Source organism: Podarcis erhardii (genome assembly GCF_964252035.2).
Source record: "Podarcis erhardii genome assembly, chromosome: 17".
NCBI classification, from domain to species: domain Eukaryota; kingdom Metazoa; phylum Chordata; class Lepidosauria; order Squamata; family Lacertidae; genus Podarcis; species Podarcis erhardii.
Genome location: NC_138515.1, coordinates 15,495,846 through 15,512,996, shown reverse-complemented (window position 1 = coordinate 15,512,996; position 17,151 = coordinate 15,495,846). Strand labels below are relative to the sequence as shown.

General features: G+C 42.6%; 1 long non-coding RNA gene across 1 annotated transcript; it reads left to right on the top strand.

The window, feature by feature from the left end:
* The first annotated feature begins 4,764 nt into the window (after nt 1–4,764).
* LOC309332042 lies at nt 4,765–8,337 on the top strand. The gene is made up of 3 exons (XR_014152052.1): nt 4,765–6,119; nt 7,651–7,805; nt 7,889–8,337. It is a non-coding gene; the product is annotated as an uncharacterized lncRNA (long non-coding RNA).
* Nucleotides 8,338–17,151: the final 8,814 nt, after the last annotated feature.

Here is a 17,151-nt window from a genome sequence, read left to right as displayed (position 1 = left end):
AAGGTTACATGAATATATAATACCAAAAAACAAACTCCCTGAATAATAAATATATTAAACACTGAAACAGCTCCTCAGGAGTTGTTTTCAGTCACTTGGGTAAATAATGCATGTTTTATAAATGGATCCTCCCCTACTTTCTCCTCCAGCATAGAAATTAAGTGTAGTTATTAAGCACCGAATGCTTCCTTTAAAATGACATTCAGGGAACAGACTCAATCCCAAATGCCAAGGAAGTTTCACAAGCAATGTTCACTTGCACATCGAAACCTTGCTGCCACCTTCCATGTTACAGAACTTGTAGTTTTTCAGTTCATGTGTCACGGAATCACAGAACTGGAAGGAGCCCCTACGTTCTCCTACAATCTGGGATGGCTGTCCTCATCCACTGAGGGCACAGCTTTGGAAGGGACGCACATGGAGCAGTGAGGTTGTTAGGGGACTCTTGCCTAGCCAGCCAGATCAGCCAAATCAACCCTGGTGATCAATGGGGTGACAGATGTCGCAGCCAGATCACCCTCGCATCCAGAAGGAGCCACTCTGGTCAGGAAGAAGCAGAGCGCAAGGAGTTTTGATTAAAAAAAGAAAAACAAAAAATGCTTTGTGCACCCACATCTAATCTTGCCCCTTTCAAAAATTTATTTATTAGTGCGTGTTTTGCTTTTGTCAATCTATCGAAGTATAAAATAAAATAAAATCGGAATTAAGAGGCTTTCTCAGGACGGTGGAGGGTCTGGGTGCTGTGTCCTGCTGGTACAGTGGTTGTGACACTAACTCTTCCTCTGATAGGAAATGCTCTGCGGTGGGTGGGTGGGTGTGACAAAAATGGGGTGTGTGTGTCGAGGAGGGTTAATTGTGGGGAGTGAGAAATGTCCCTATTTTCATCTGATGGATATTGGAAGGTATGTAGCAACCTCTGACCGTTAGCCATGCTTGCTGAGGCTGATGAGACTTGCAGTTCCACAACATCTAGGGTGTCAAAGGCTCCCCACATTCTTTGCCGGAGAATCATGACATATTCCTGTTGTCCATTACGTGAAATAGAGTAACAGGTAGCCATATGTGTACAAAGAGGGATTCTGAGCATCTTGGGCTTGTCGAATAGAAGGTTGGCGGTTCGAATCCCCGCGATGGAGTGAGCTCCTGTTGCTCCCCTAAGATCACTCATGGTTGCCAGATTCTTGATCAGCGTCCTATCCCTAAAGAAGAGAAACGGTCTCCTGTGTGGCTCGGATAACCCCTTTAAACCATGATCTATGTTTTAGGTGATATCACCATTGTTTTAAATCATGATCTATGTTTTAGGCGATATCACCATTGATATCCTTGATTAATTTATGAGCAGAGGGCGATGTATAGGTTACAAATTTATTGTAATGTATGATGGTGGTCTTTGTTTTTGTTTTGCTTCAGTTCCTGTTTAGTCTTTTGTAAGTTTTGGCGATTTTAAATTTGGAGGTTTAAGTATAATATGTTGGTATGGGAAACTGTCGTGTAACGGGCCAATGGCCGTAATAAAGATCAATCCAATCCTGTTGCTCGGTCCCAGCTCCTGCCAACCTAGCAGTTTGAAAGCATGCTAGTACAAGTAGATAAATAGGTATCCCTGCATTGGAAAGGTAAACAGCGTTTCCATGCGCTCTGGTTTCCGTTGCGGTGTTTCGTTGTGCCAGAAGCAGTTTAGTCCTGCTGGCCTCAGGACCCAGAAAGCTGTCTGTGGACAGATGCTGGCTCCCTCGGCCTGAAAAGTGAGCTGAGCGCAACACCCCCATAGTCGCCTTTGACTGGACTTAACCCCTTTGACTGGACTTAATCTGGCACTGGGCACCAAATTAGCATCCTGGAAACGCCAGCATTTTAAAATTAAATAGAGAGCCTGCCACCTTCATGGCTGTAAGGAATTGCTCAGACATTTATTTAGAAGCACATGTATGCAAAGGTTCTGGGAGAAAAGTACCGGGAGAAAATACTCGCCTCTTCATCCTCACAAAATCCATCTGACAAAATGGAAAAATTTCACAGCTGCAGCAGAAGCATACAGGTGTGAGTGCATTTTAATGTGCTCAAATCTTTAAATGATGTGTTTGGAACCAGGGTAGCATTAACTGTTCTCCTCGAGTTCTAAATGGCACAGCAGACATCAGAGTTCTCAAGGAAACTGAGAGAAACGTTTGCCAACTTCCAAACTTGAAACAATTACCTTAGCTGAGAGGGAATTGCTTACGCTTGCTTCTCTCAGAAGGTTTCTCTCTCATTTTTTTTTAAAGGGAGCACACAGGCAAGAAATCACTTCTTTCTGAGCCGTGGGAGCACTGTCTCTTTTTCTCAGCTCCCCCACGAGCATGGCAAGCAGGGGGCTGGGGCGGTTAAGCTCCAACTGTCAAAGAATCATAGCGATTTTGCCGAGCACAGCAGGGAGGCAGCAAGACTCCAAGCTGTTCTCAGTCAGGAGGGGAAGTGTTCTTTAGTCTCAGTTTTCCAACAGTTGCAGCAGGAAAGGGAAGTGAAGTGGATGCGCTGAGAGCTTGAATCTTCTCTCTCTCTCTCTCTCTCTCTCTCTCTCTCTCTCTCTCTCTCTCACACACACACACACACACACACACACACAGACAGAGCATTTTGAGAACACAGGTTTCTATGACTAAGAAAACTACCTTCTTTGAAGAATGGCTTCTTTTTATGGTTCTTAGGTTAAGAGGAAGAGGAAGAGGAAGAGGAAGAGAAAGAGAAAGAGAAAGAGAAAGAGAAAGAGGAGGAGGAGGAGGAGGAGGAGAAGGAGGAGGAGGAGGAGGAGGAGGAGGACCATAAGGACCATTCACACAAAACAGGTCCTCTTTGTATCTCCAGAATGTGTGACTGACTCACATTTTCTGCCAGAGGGTGCTCAAAGTGACATTAATGACTGCTGCTTCTATTTTTTCAAAGCAACTACGTATAGGTAGTCTTAATATATTTTAATATGTGGGAGTGGAGACGTGGAAGGAGCGTCTCCATCCCCATCCCTCAGCCAGGACATTGACGTCCTCCTCTGAGGGCCTTCTGATGGTTCCTTTACTTCAAGAAGGGTAGCTACAGGGAACCAGACAGAGGGCCTTCTTGGTAGTGGCACCCGCCCTGCGGAATGCCCTCCCTTCAGATGCCAAGGAGATAAAGAACTGCATAACTTTTAGAAGACATCTCAAGGCAGTCCTATATTGAGAAGTTTTTAATGTTTGACGTACTGTGTTTTAATAGGTACTATAATATGTACTGTAAGCCACCCAGAGTGGCTGGGAAATAAAATAATAATAATAATAATCTAGGATGCCCCTATTTTCAGAGAAATGTTGGAGGGTATGAAGTGAGTTCTCATGATAGTTTGCCAATAACAGAGTTTCTTATGCCCCTATTTTCAGAGAAATGTTGGAGGGTATGAAGTGAGTTCTCATGATAGTTTGCCAATAACAGAATTTCTTATGCTTCATTGTCCCCTGGCCCGTGACAGAGGTCTCAAACAGCCAAGCCTTCAGGTTAGAATGGTTACAATATTTTTTTGGAAATTATTGTGATTGTGTGGATCCCTTCTACTCTTCCTCTGTGACTTTCTGCTTCAAATAACTACCTTATTGCAAGAAACTTGGCAGAAAGAGTGCTGTATGACTCAACTTTATTGTGAAAAGAGTGACTCAAATGTTTTATAGTCTGACAGAAGTTTCCGGCCAAGCTGAAATGTATGAATATACAAGGAGCTAATTTTTATTTATTTTTTTAATCCCGGCAACAACTTTGCATTGCAATACAAATACTTTAATGCTGAGACGATGAATAAGTAATGCTGCTGACGAATGCAAGAATGGTCAGTGGAGGTTATGGAGTTTTGGCTGTTAGGAGTTGAGTGTTAAGCGTTTGCTTTCAACTGCACACAGTGGTTATCTGTTACCCTCTCTCCTCCTTCTAAATGCCCCCCCACCAATTGGCTTAGGGAATTCAGAGGAACCCCCATAACAGCACCCAAAGGGAGGAGAAGGGATATTTTTCCCCATCAGGAAAAGCATAAATGTTCGCAGTGCCACAGCAATCTGTTAGAACAATTTTGGATACTTCCCATAGTTGTGGGTTTAAGACGGCATCATATTCTTCAGATGCACTAACTCCCTTTGCATCAAATACAAACCATAATCAACTTCATTGGACTGGTCATGTTGTGTGGATGCCTGATTATCATCTTCCAAAGCAACTACTCTCTATTCCCAACTTAAAAATGGAAAGCGTAATGCTGCTGGTCAACAAAAGAGGTTTAAAGCCTCTCTTAAGACAAATCTTTAAAAATATAGTATAAACAGAGACAACTGGGAAACAGTGGCCTGCGAGCGCTCCTGTTGAAGAACAGCCTTTACCAAAGGTGTCATGGGCTTTGAAGACTCTCGAACTCAGGACAAAAAGGGAGAAACGAGCTAAGAGGAAGGCATGCTTGGCAAACCCTCAGCATGATCAACTCCCGCCTGGAAACCAATGTCCCCACTGTGGAAGGACGTGTGGATCCGGAATTGGCCTTGACAGTCGCTTATGTGTTTATGGAAGACAATCTTACTCGGCTACGAGTGACCGGCAAAGAAGGAGAAGAAGATTCACCCCAAAGAGCTACAATTCTCTGAGTTGTTTAACAACCCATCACTCTTCCAAGATAACTCTAACATGACGGTGTACAGGTATACTGGGAAATGATATATGAAGAGATGGGGGTGTCTTTTTTTCTTTTTCTTTTTTTAAAAAAATCCCCCCCAAACCAGAGGCATTTCTTCTGGGAATGGTACAGAGGGAAGTCCTCAGGAGTCAGGAAAAATTATTTATGTATGCCACTACAGCAGTTCAGATCTTGTTATCCCCAAAATGGCGGATGAGTGAGGTCCTTTAAAAGGATGGTTGGCAATTAAAAATGATAGAATATGCAGAGTTGGCAGGTCTAACAAGTAAAATAAGAGAGCAAGAAGATCTCTTGCTCTCTATAAAGAGGAGGAAAAGCTTTGTGGAGTATCTGGAAAATAATTATAAACAAGTGAAAACGCTAGCAGCATTAAGGTAAATTCAACAGTATAATATATATTAATGAATAAGGGGAGAAAGTGATCTAAATGGATATATAAGAATATGCAGGGATGGTGGGAAAATTAAAGAAACCTTGGAAGAAGGAAGTTGTTGAATGTTTTTATTAAAAGAAAGATATTAATGGTGGAGATGTTTATCTGAAGGTGAATGTGATTTTGGAAATGGTAATAATTAAGATTATAAATATATTTTTTTAAAAAAAGAAAGAAAGAGTAGCCAATAGGTACCAAGAGCAAAGTTTGAAGGGTGTCTCATCTCTGTGTCTCATCATATCAAATAATTACAAGTTGTGTTTTAATTAACCAGGCCCAAGCCCAGACTTTTCCAGTGAACAGAGGCATTTTATCAGAGTTATCTTATTCTTGTGGACTGCATAACAGTTCATCTTCAATATACTCTACCTTATGGGATGTTTCAGGGTACAGGTGATTAGATTTATTACAGTTTTCTCATTTTATAAGCTATTACCACTTTAGGCCCAGGAAAAAAAAAATGCATTTTAAACTATTTAGTTTATAGGCAGATAAATTATACATGTATTAACTCTATTTATTTCTTAATGTAAAACTAATGGAATAATTGAATTATTGATAAGACATTTCAATGTAATTACATAAATTTATGGCAGACAGAAACATTACTTGCGGCTATGGGGTGTGAATGAGCGAGCCTGTGTGTGGTATCTGGCAAACAAAGGGGAAGAGAAGGCAAATCTATTCTGAAAGGCTTTGCTTGCATCCAGATATAGTATGGATTACTGTGTAAAGGACAAAGGAGGCAAGGGAATTCTGTTTGTTTAATCTGAATGCAAGCTAATGCAGCTTTTTCCAGATTCACCAAGCAGCTGCAGCGTTCATAAAGTTTGGACATTTTCGCCAGAGGTGATGCACCTGTGGACCTCCAGAAATGTTGGACTTCAACTCCTATCAACCCTAGACAGCATCATCAGTGGCCAAGGAGGACAGTGGCCAGGGACAGCTACTTTAGGGGGACCACAGTTTCCCATACCCTGATTTACACAAACATTCTAAAAGGTCTGTGAAGATAGGACCCCTTTCCTTGTACCAAAATTCATCAGCTGGAAACGCATACAATTATGCTTGGGGCTGCAAATGTAGTAAAGCTTATGTTCAGATTATGATTTGTATGTATCTGGTGCTTCTTCTTCTTTGGCGATCACTCATAGCCAAGTAAGATTGTCTTCCATGAACACAGTTTTAATAATAATAATAATAAATAATTTTTTTTTATTTATATCCCGCCCTCCCCAGCCGAAGCCGGGCTCAGGGCGGCTAACAACAATAAAATAATACATTTCATTATAAAATTAATTCAAATCAAATTGATGGCAACCATTGGGCTAGAGTTCTGTGAAGATTGCCAAAGAAGGGAGTCAGGCTGTGCCCTGGCCAAAGGCTTGGTGGAACAGCTCTGTCTTGCAGGTCCTGCGGAAAGATGTCAAGTCCCGTAGGGCCCTAGTCTCTTGTAGCAGAACGTTCCACCAGATTGGAGCCACAGCTGAAAAAGCCCTGGCTCTGGTTGAGGCCAGCCTAACCTCTTTGTGGCCTGGGACCTCCAAGATGTTTTTGTTTGAAGATCGTAAGTTCCTCTGTGGGACATACCAGGAAAGGCGGTCCCGTAGGTACGAGGGTCCTGGGCTGTAGGTGAGTCCGTAAGTGATGCAGCTCAAACTTTTCTGCCTTGGTCCTTGATGTCCTAGCCTAGCCACTGCTGCCATGCCTGCTCCAAATTAGCTATGGGTCAAGTTAGTCTGATCACATGTCTAGGCGTCAGCTTCCCCAAAGAATCCATGTCCCACTGGAATCACCATTTGGGGATTGTAACCCATCCCATGTTGTTACTCTCAGTCTCTCTCTCTCTCTCTCTCTCTCTCTCTCTCTCTCTCTCTCTCTCTCCTGCATCAACTTCCTACAGGGCTTCCAAAGGCAGTGGGTGGGGTAGCCGGAACTCCCCCCCCCCCGTAAGGCAGTGTTACTATATAAGGGACATTGGAATAAGGGAAGACCTGGATAGTGATCATAGAATAATATATTGTAGAGTTGGAAGGGTCTATGAGGACCATCTACTCCAACCCCCTACAATGCAGGAATCTTTCAACCAATGTGGGGCTCGAACACCTGACCTTGAGATTAAGAGTCTCATGGTCTACTGATTGAGCTATCCCTCAAGGCAAAGGAGGGAAATAGCTCTACCAAGCCCAATGATGATCCCTCTGTTCTTCCCATGCTGTTTCCAGAGGAAGTTTTAGACAGCAAATATGGAGCAGATCAAAAGGTTTGACCAAACAAATACAGCTAATTTCCATCACAATGTGTCATTAAGTTCTTGAAACTATTGAGCATCATTATTCCAGAATCCAGACACCATGTATAGAATCTTTGAAGCCAAGGTGTGCACCTGAGACTCAGCTGACCTGGGTTCAGCCCCAGTCACTCACCAGGCCATTATAATTCCAAAAAAGAAAACATTATGGATTAGATGCTTCCAATTATTCCTCTGCTTGCTGGGTACATATCGTTGTTTTCATTCCTATGATTATGACAGGTCAGTAGCGACAGAACCCGGAGGAGCAGTCCTTCTGATAGGAGGACAGCTCTTGATTAAAAAGTTGCAGCCACATCATTTTCTGCAGAGAGCAAAGAGAAATAGAGAGAACTGGGCACGATTCCAGGATGGGAGGACTGGTTAAAAAGCCAGAGGTATCCAGAATATTTTCACAGTATAGCAGCATCCTTCCTCACATGTTCCTCCTCCCTAAGAATAAATTTTTCATTTTTTTTAGACTGCTGTGCCAAAGAAATGAATAGCTGGCCTAATTTGACAGGCATTGCAAAGTAAAGAGGCCCTGCATGTGCGGAGATCCAATGTATAATGCATGTTTGATTTGTTGCCCTTCTGCCCTCTTCTGTGTTGCCGGCTCACTTACTTTGCTTGGTTTGGTTCGTTTGGTGTGACATGCATGTGGGAAGAACTGTGCAAAAGGCAACTGAAGGGATTGTGGAGATGGATCTGACGGAGCAGAATGCAATGGCCATATTGTTGAGTGGAGCACCTGGGCATGCACATATCTCACCTGTGATGAGGGAACTGGTCTCTGGTTAGCTACCTGGCCATGTTAAGCTATGCCTTGTTTCTAATTTATAAAGCCCTAAACAACTTAATAGCAGATTACCTGAAGGACCACCTGCCCTCCTGTAAGGTAACATAGATCATCTGGGGGAAATTCTACTCATGGCATTTAAAGCCCCCCTTCACTTCCTTTCCTGTTCACACCTCTCATTAATTCTTGTGCGCCTGTGCATCATGGGATGGGCTATTTTCAGTGGCCCTCCCTCTGAGTCCAAGCTTAAACTGTCAGTCTGTGTCTTCTCCCTTGAACTCCCCCCTTCCTTCTCCTTGTTCTCGGAGCTCAGGTTTCTACTGCAACTAGGCTGCTCCTCCCTCGTTCCACATTCCTGCCTAATTACCTCCTCCTGCCCCCCCCCCCATTGGGACGCAGCTGACAGTTCCTGGGCAACTGGCTGGGAGTCGCTGGCACAGCCTGACAATTGTTCAGTTGGTTAGAGTGTGGTGCTGATAATGCCAAGGTTGCAGGTTCAGTCCTCGTATTGGACAGCTGCATATTCTTGTATTGCAGGGAGTTGGACTAGGTGACACTCAGGGTGCCTACAATTCTATGATTCTGTCTTCTAAAGACATAGGGCCATACCCAACACTAGCACAGCAGACATCTGCTTGCACAATGCTTTTTTATCACCTCTCCCACGCAGTCCCCACTCCCAACCAATGCACCCTCAAAATTGGTTGGAGGACTCTCCAGAGCAGATTTTGAGGGCCTGCAGAGAGAGGAGAGGGAGAAAAAGCCCCATTGCATGAGTTGAACTTTATGCGCAGCATTATCCCCCCTAGGCTTTCCATGACCCATAAGATTAGACCCTACTCTCAATAGATTTTTGCTTTTATGATACTGTTCTGCTTTTATCTTCATGTTTTCGTACATCACTTAGAGATTTCGCAACATTAAGCAGTTCAAAAACGCTTTTAAATAACTAAAATAAAAGATCTGGATTGGAGTCCATTTGCCTCCCTACAGTGGTACCTCAGGTTAAGAACTTAATTTGTTCTGGAGGTCCGTTCTTAACCTGAAACTGTTCTTAACTTGAGGTACCAATTTAGCTAATGGGGCCTCCCACTGCTGCTGCACGATTTCTGTTCCCATCCTGAAGCAAAGTTCTTAACCCGAGGTACTATCTCTGGGTTAGTGGAGTCTGTAACCTGAAGTGTCTGTAACTTGAAGTGTGTGTAACCTGAAGCGTCTGTAACCTAAGGTACCACCTTTGGAGGGGCAGGGATGTAAACAGGATATAACTGCTGTTACAGTGAGGAGGCAAATGCTCACACGGTTATTATTTTGAAAGTAGAAAAACAAACAAACAGGAACATAAGGAAATTTATACTGGCTCAGACCACTGTTCCATCTAGCGCAGTATTGCCCCCACAGACTGGCAGCACCTCTCAAGGGTTTCGGATTGGGGTTTCCCCAGCCCTAACTGGAGATGCCAGAGATTGTACCATGAAGCAGATGGTCTGCTACTGAGCTTTGGCCCTTCCTGATTACTTACTCACTTGTGAAGGATGCTAAGCTTTAACGTTTGGAATTTACTGGGAAAGTAACTATTGCAAATTTCGAAGTAGGTTGTGCCTGCGAATGCATCTCCCCACATTCTTTTTCTGCCTGACTTGGTGACTTCAGATCCCTGTAAAACAGTTATATTTCTGTGAGTAGGAAGTTCCAGTGGGGGCCCCCATTTTGTTCCAGTCTAAGAAATGTCTGTGCCAGTGCTGAGAACTGGACTGTGCGGAATAATGTTTTTGTAGCTAAGAATTACCAGTTGGTCAATGTTATTTTAGTCAATTAGCTATCATGCTTTTTGATTCCAGAAATGAATTAATTAACTGACTGAAATAAACAACACAGATGACCATTTAAAATATTAGCGTAGGCATTTTCTTAGTCAACACAGAAAAAAAATCACTTATTGTTGAAAAATTCGTCTAAAAGCATGTTCATCGAAGCAAGAATTTTGTACCATTTATGGCCATGACACTACCACTGAATGATACTTCATTTAAATTTGATTAAAAGATTCACCCCCCCCTTCAGGTAAGCTACCAATTGATCAGGGTAAGGCTTTCTTACATAAATCCATTGTCTCAATATTTAAACATCCATGGATTACCCATAGAGTGCTTGTATGCTATATTACAAGTTCTGCAAATATTGAAATATGGAACAGCTACCCAAGTCACAAATGCTGAAACACTATTTATGAATCAGTAAAATATAGACTGTGCATGAAACAAAGCAATTATTCTAACTCGACAGAAATGTAAGGGACAAAGAGCAACTCTAAATCTGAGTGTTATTTGAAATGAACCCTGTAGAATGGGGATTTGGGTTTGAAAAGTTCACTGTGACACAGTCCTGGTCCAATCTTGTAAAGAACCACATTTGCCCACACAAGAGGCACCCTCCCCCAGCATGCAAAGAGCATCGCAGGGAGTGTCTGCCTTAGCACTTAGACATGATAGATGTTGAGAGACCTTTTGAGCAACAGTATCTTTGTTGCTGAAATATTCTCTGGGTTTCAATGCTCAACAGACCCCACTGAATGTTTTTTATGATGATCTGTAATATTTTAATTTTTAGAAGTGATGTGAATGTCTTAGCAGACTGCTGGCAATCCTCTTGCCATGTCCCCCCCCCCCCCCCGTTATGTCTATAACACAGAACTTAATGGTTTTAATTATTGATAGCTTTTATGTTGATTTTGTTGTTATTTGAGTGGTCCTTTGGCTTCAAAAATGGGGTGAAAATCCTTAAGAGAGAGGAGAGGTCTGCAAAAGTACAGTGATACCTCAGGTTAAGTACTTAATTTGTTCCGGAGGTCCGTACTTAACCTGAAACTGTTCTTAACCTGAAGCACCATTTTAGCTAATGGGGCCTCCTGCTGCCGCCGCACCACTGGAGCACGATTTCTGTTCTCATCCTGAAGCAAAGTTCTTAACCTGAAGCACTATTTCTGGGTTAGCGGAGTCTGTAACCTGAAGCGTATGTAACCTGAAGTGTATGTAACCTGAGGTACCACTGTAGTGCTAGTGGAGCATGGATAATATAATAAGAAGAATATAAGGGTTAATATAGGTTGTCAGGTTTCAGTCTTTTTCATAGGGTGCTGACACAGAATAATATGGCACCATTGTTGTTGTTGTTGTTGATATGAGACATGCCACTGAAGGGCTCTCTAGTGCTTCTTTTAACTCTGAAATCTGAACTGCATCGTTTTATATTTGAACAGGGTTGTTTTGTTTTCTCTCCGTCTCCGAGCCTTTGCGTAGAAATGATGCTGCCTGGAAACGTTTTGCTCAGAGCAGCTTTAAGCTTTCCGAACTTGCCCACTACTTTAGAATTTTTCTTTATTAGGCTAACATTTCATGCACTTTCCAATAAAGGAAAATGAAAACAGTGACTTCTTTTTTTTATGGGAAATGCATTTCTGAAAGGCGTTCAATAGAAGCATCATTAGGCTAATCAATAACCCTAAAAAGAATAAAGATCCTGAGTTCAGATGTTCCTACTTTCCTGCTGCCTATTGCATTTTCATAAGTAGTCTATTGATGAAACATGCTACTATTTGAGTTCTGAAAAGCAATTGTGGCTTGTTAGAAAATAAACTGTCCATATTTTCCATCATTCTCAGTTTCACTGAGCAGCTGGAGAAAATGCTGGCTTGCATATTTCTTGCCAATGTTTGCTCTCACATACTGAGATACAGCATCCGTTAGGTCATCTGGGACGTACCACTGTTAGTAAACAGTGCAATTGCAATCTAGCTTGCCCTTATGGGCACATAAATGGCTCATGTAGAAATAATGGAGGGACTTTTGACAGAGAGCAGCTCTCTGAGTACCCCAAAAGTCCAAAGCTCGCCGACGTGGAGTATTGGTGTTTGCCTGTTCCACTTTCAGGGGGGTAGATGAATGTACAGAAGTAAACGTGTATTTATCTGCTTTGAGATCTGTTGCCTCAGTCTAAAGCCTAGCTCCATGTTGTGCTCACTGTGCCATGTGCAATACACTGATCTATCTTCTTTCTTTATTTCCAGGTAAGAGGAGACAGGTAAGAGGAATGCAGGTTTAGTCCACAGAGCCTTGGGTTTGCCGATCAGAAGGTCGGCGGTTCAAATCCCCGCCACGGGGTGAGCTCCCATTGTTCAGTCCCAGCTCCTGCCCACCTAGCAGTTTGAAAGCACGTCAAAGTGCAAGTAAGTTAATAGGTACCACTCTGGAGGGAAGGTAAACAGCGTTTCTGTGCACTGCTCTGGTTTCGCCAGAGGCGGCTTAGTCATGCTGGCCACATGACCTGGAAAAACTGTGTGCGGACAAATGCCAGCTCCCTCAGCCTATAGAGCAAGATGAGCGCGCAACCCCAGAGTTGTCTGTGCCTGGACCTAACGGTCAGGGGTACCTTTACCTTCACCTTTAAGAGAAGACAATATTATTTGAAAATGCAGTGCACAGGGCAATGAGGTCTAATTGCTGTAATCGCAATGAAAATTTTGTGTTTGCATCCCCCACCCCAACTGTGTTTAGACTTGTGGGGAGGGGGTTCCCATTAGTGCCATGCAGGGGGCGATCTTCACAGTGATCATGGTGCAGGATGGCCGCAAACCTCTTCTCCCTGGCTTGGAAGGGAAGATCTCTCAGGGTGGTAGGGTAGGAGAAGAAAAGGAAGCACCCAGGTGAGAACTGGGAGAGTCCATCCTCTTTTGTGTGGGTCAAGATTGTTGTTGTTGTTTAGTTGTTTAGTTGTGTCTGACTCTTTGTGACCCCATGGACCAGAGCACGCCAGGCACTCCTGTCTTCCACTGCCTCCCACAGTTTGGTCAAACTCATGCTGGTAGCTTTGAGAACACTATCCAACCATCTTGTCCACTGTTGTTCGTTTCTCCTTGTGCCCTCATTCTTTCCCAACATCGGGGTCGTTTCCAGGGAGTCTTCTCTTCTCATGAGGTGGCCAAAGTATTGGAGTCTCAGCTTCAGGATCTGTCCTTCCAGTGAGCCCTCAGGGCTGATTTCCTTCAGAATGGATAGGTTTGATCTTCTTGCCATCCATGGGACTCTCAAGAGTCTCCTCCAGCACCATAATTCGAAAGCATCGATTCTTCGGCGATCAGCCTTCTTTATGGTCCAGCTCTCACTTCCACACATCACTACTGGGAAAACCATAGCTTTAACTATACGGACCTTTGTCAGCAAGGTGATGTCTCTGCTTTTTAAAGATGCTATCTAGGCTTGGGGACAAGATTAAGACCTACCTTTGAAAGAAGGCTCTGTTTTCTCTTTCTCTCCTCCCTTTTTCTTTTGTTCCCTTTTTATTTCTATTTAGATTAGTTTGGTTTTTATTGTATTGTATGTTTAAAGGTTTCAATTAAAAACATTTTTTTTAAAAAAAAACAAACAAACCTCCTCTCCCTGTGCTCTGTATGCCTGATGAGCATCACTTCTCATGCCTGTAATTAAACAAAGATAAACAGCAACGATGTGATTGCCAGCAACACAATTAGCATTTCATGTAGTTAGAGCCTTGGAGGTAGGAAAATCAATAATGGAGCGTTGCCATTGACTTCAATGGGATGTAGATCACACCTTCTTTGAACCAGAATTTGGCTATGTGCTTCTCTCAAGTGGCCTCTAGCACATGAAACCATTTAGAAATCCAACATGTTCTTTGCTTCCCTAATAATTCCTTATATATTTCATCTGAGAAGTAGCGTCCTTCAAGATTGTTTTGAATCACACTTTAAGTAAAATTCAATGGCAGTTTGGAGACGTTTGCTAAACCTCCATCCAAAATTGTGCTCACCATCTCAAAAATATTTAAACTTCCCTCAAGAATCTCCATATTTTGTTTCCCTTTGGGGCAACTTTATCTAGTTTTGAAGACGTGAAAAAGTCCACATCTCTCAGTGATGTGATGAAAGACAAGGTTTGTAAACCAGGAACCTAATCATAACAATAACTTGTGTTTTTTTGGATTGAGAAATGGGGCTTAATTGAAAAACCATTGTGGGGTTTTTTGGGGGGGGTCTAGGTCTTCAGTTCTTTGATTTGACATTTCACTTATTTTTGTACAAACAAAGCCTCGTCCTATCTCTGCATTCCCCATCCTTGTGCTCTTCAGATGATTTGTTCTACAGCTTTCATCATCCCTGAACCTTGGCCACACTAGTTGGGGGTGGTGGAAGTTGTAGTTTAAAATATCTGGATGGGACCATGTTGGGAATGGCTGCCCTAGCTGATAATCCAAAGCTGGATTTGACCTTGAAAATAAATACAGAGATCAGGGGTTGGGAGCCTATGACCCTCCAGATGTTGTTGGACTTCCATCATTCCTGACCATGGACCATGATGGCTGGCACTAATGGGAAGAGGAGTCCAACAATATCAAGAGGGTTCCCCAACCCTCATTGAGATAATTATATCTCACATTTCAAGAGCCCTGCCTTATTCCCATGTTGCAGATGAAGGGCTGAAGCAACTGATTTGCCAGAACCCATCTAATGTGTTTGTGGCTCAGGTAAAATTAAAATCTGAGACCCTTCAGCTTATGTAAATAATACCACTTAATTAAGAACTTCCAGGTTCATTTCAGTGAGAGAAAATTGAGTACATGAAGCATATCGAGGGGATATAATAGTCCTAATCTTTGACTGAATATTTCTGCCCAATGAAGATATAACAGAGAGGCCTATGTTTGTGGTTATATTATTACTCCCAGTCCTTTTCAGGGAGTGAGTCATAGAGACAGTAGCCTTTACGCATGGTCAGTGTTACCATCAGCAAAATTAATGATGTTGCTTGTGTCTCAAAAGATTTCATAGTCTCTCTTCCGCTGTCTACTGGAAAGCAATCAATATATGGCAGGATTATGTTTCTTTGGTACAGGATTTAGAAAACTCAAGTTATGTTCTGCTTTTATGCTTCACAACATGACCTCCCCCCCCCACTTCATTTCTCCTGTCTCTCAAAAACAGAACTCCAAGTATGTTCCAGGAGAGCAAGCTCAAGTCACAAAACTGTCTTAAAATTATCAATCTGGCATGATACAAAAACAATGTGAAGCAATGTATGGACCTTTGTCCTTCAACAGAGGTACAAATGGGGACAAATAAGATTCTCATTCAGGACTCTCATTTGAGATCAACTTCCACCCTTCACTTCATTTTCATGGTACGCCAAACCTATATTTTTGTGTTCAGTAGCGCGAGGACCCTATGGACAAGCAGAAAGCTGTCTCAGACACCTTGCTGAACATGCAGATGCTGAGAGATGGCCTTGTCCCATCTTTCATCCTATCCAGTTCTCAATGGATTATTTCGGGGTGTTACCCTTCTGATTCCTACCTCAAACGATTGTTTCTATTTCTACAAACCTTGGGATTCTACCTTGCCCGCTGACCCCACCTTCTTGACTGTGGACAGTCCTATTTCGACTGTGTAAGAATCCACATTCAGAAAATGAGTTCACTCTATAAGTATATAGGATTATGAGGTATATAGGTTAATGAGAACAAAGGCAGAGGAGCAGAGATAAGCAGAGATAAGCAGAGGGCCACGGAAGTGGGAGCAGAGGTATGAAGGAAGTCAGCAAGGGCAGAGAAGAGAGAAAGGTGAGAGGACAGAGTGGGAAGGCAAAGAGGAACTGGTAAGGAAGTGGTGAGGGGTGGTAAGAGAAATTACCTTAATAGGACTGCTGGTTTGGGGTGAAGGCATAGAAGGCAGAACTTCTATGTGATATTGTCCACTGATTCCTGTATAAGCTTGCTATTGGGGAGAGGAGTTCCACAATGAAAGAGACTGAGTGCTGGACTCACTAGGATCTCTGAAGGTATGAGATATCCTGGCATTCTGAGGATCCTTGGGACCTTAGAATCATAGAATCATAGAGTTGGAAGAGACCACAAGGGCCATCGAGTCCAACCCCCTGCCAAGCAGGAAAGGTGTAGAATACTTCACAGCTTGATATTTCCAAAATGCCGAGATCAGGTGGAAATTGCTAGTGTGTGCCACTATAATGACATGTTGGACTAGAAGGGAAAATATGTGCATCAAGGCCTCACTCTTTAAAAAACACACCATTCATTCCATAGAGATTGACAAGACTACTCATGAAATGTGTCTAACTACATATCTGAAACATATATGCTCACCATATCATTTCTTTTTTCCTGCCTAATCTTGGATTTAAAAACCTTTATAGATGTTCACTTTCTGTGCTTCCCCACTACTTCTTACATGGAAATTACTTTTGTTTCATGGGTAGTTAATTATCTATATGCAAGTTGGCAGAGAGGCCCGCCTTCTTCAATAACAAAATATAAATACTTTCTGAGATTTTCCACCTCACAAACTTTTAAGATGAAGCCTGAGGCATTTCATAGTGGAAGCATAAAAAAGAAATACTTGTGTAAAAACCAGGAATTAAGGTTGAAAACCAACCCAGTTCCAGTGTTATTCCCATGCCCATCTTAAAACATTGCAACAAACTGAGCTTATACTAAAACACTCAACAATTCTTCATCTTAAAAACTAAATATGAATGTGATTAAGACTCTGGGACACACTTCCGACAACCTATGGCTGCTAAAGTACATTCGACTCCCAGTCTCCAATCTCACTACTTTCCTTTTCAGGTACTTGGCTTTCCATATTGCATCATCATGTGCTGTCATCTTGTCAACAAAGCAGGACCTCCTTTGGTTAGCTGCCTATCAGGGGCCCATCTTCTCTAGCTCAATTTTCAGTGTTTTGCCTATGGGACACTAGGCTAGAGAACATACCACCTGGGTACCATTGCCCGTAGTCATGGCCTGGCATTAGAGAAAGTAAAGTAACTCCTCCTTCTCATGGGAGAAACTCAAGAGACTGGTTTAAATCAATTGGACTGTGAGCTTCATGGAATGGGTTGAATGCCATCTAGACA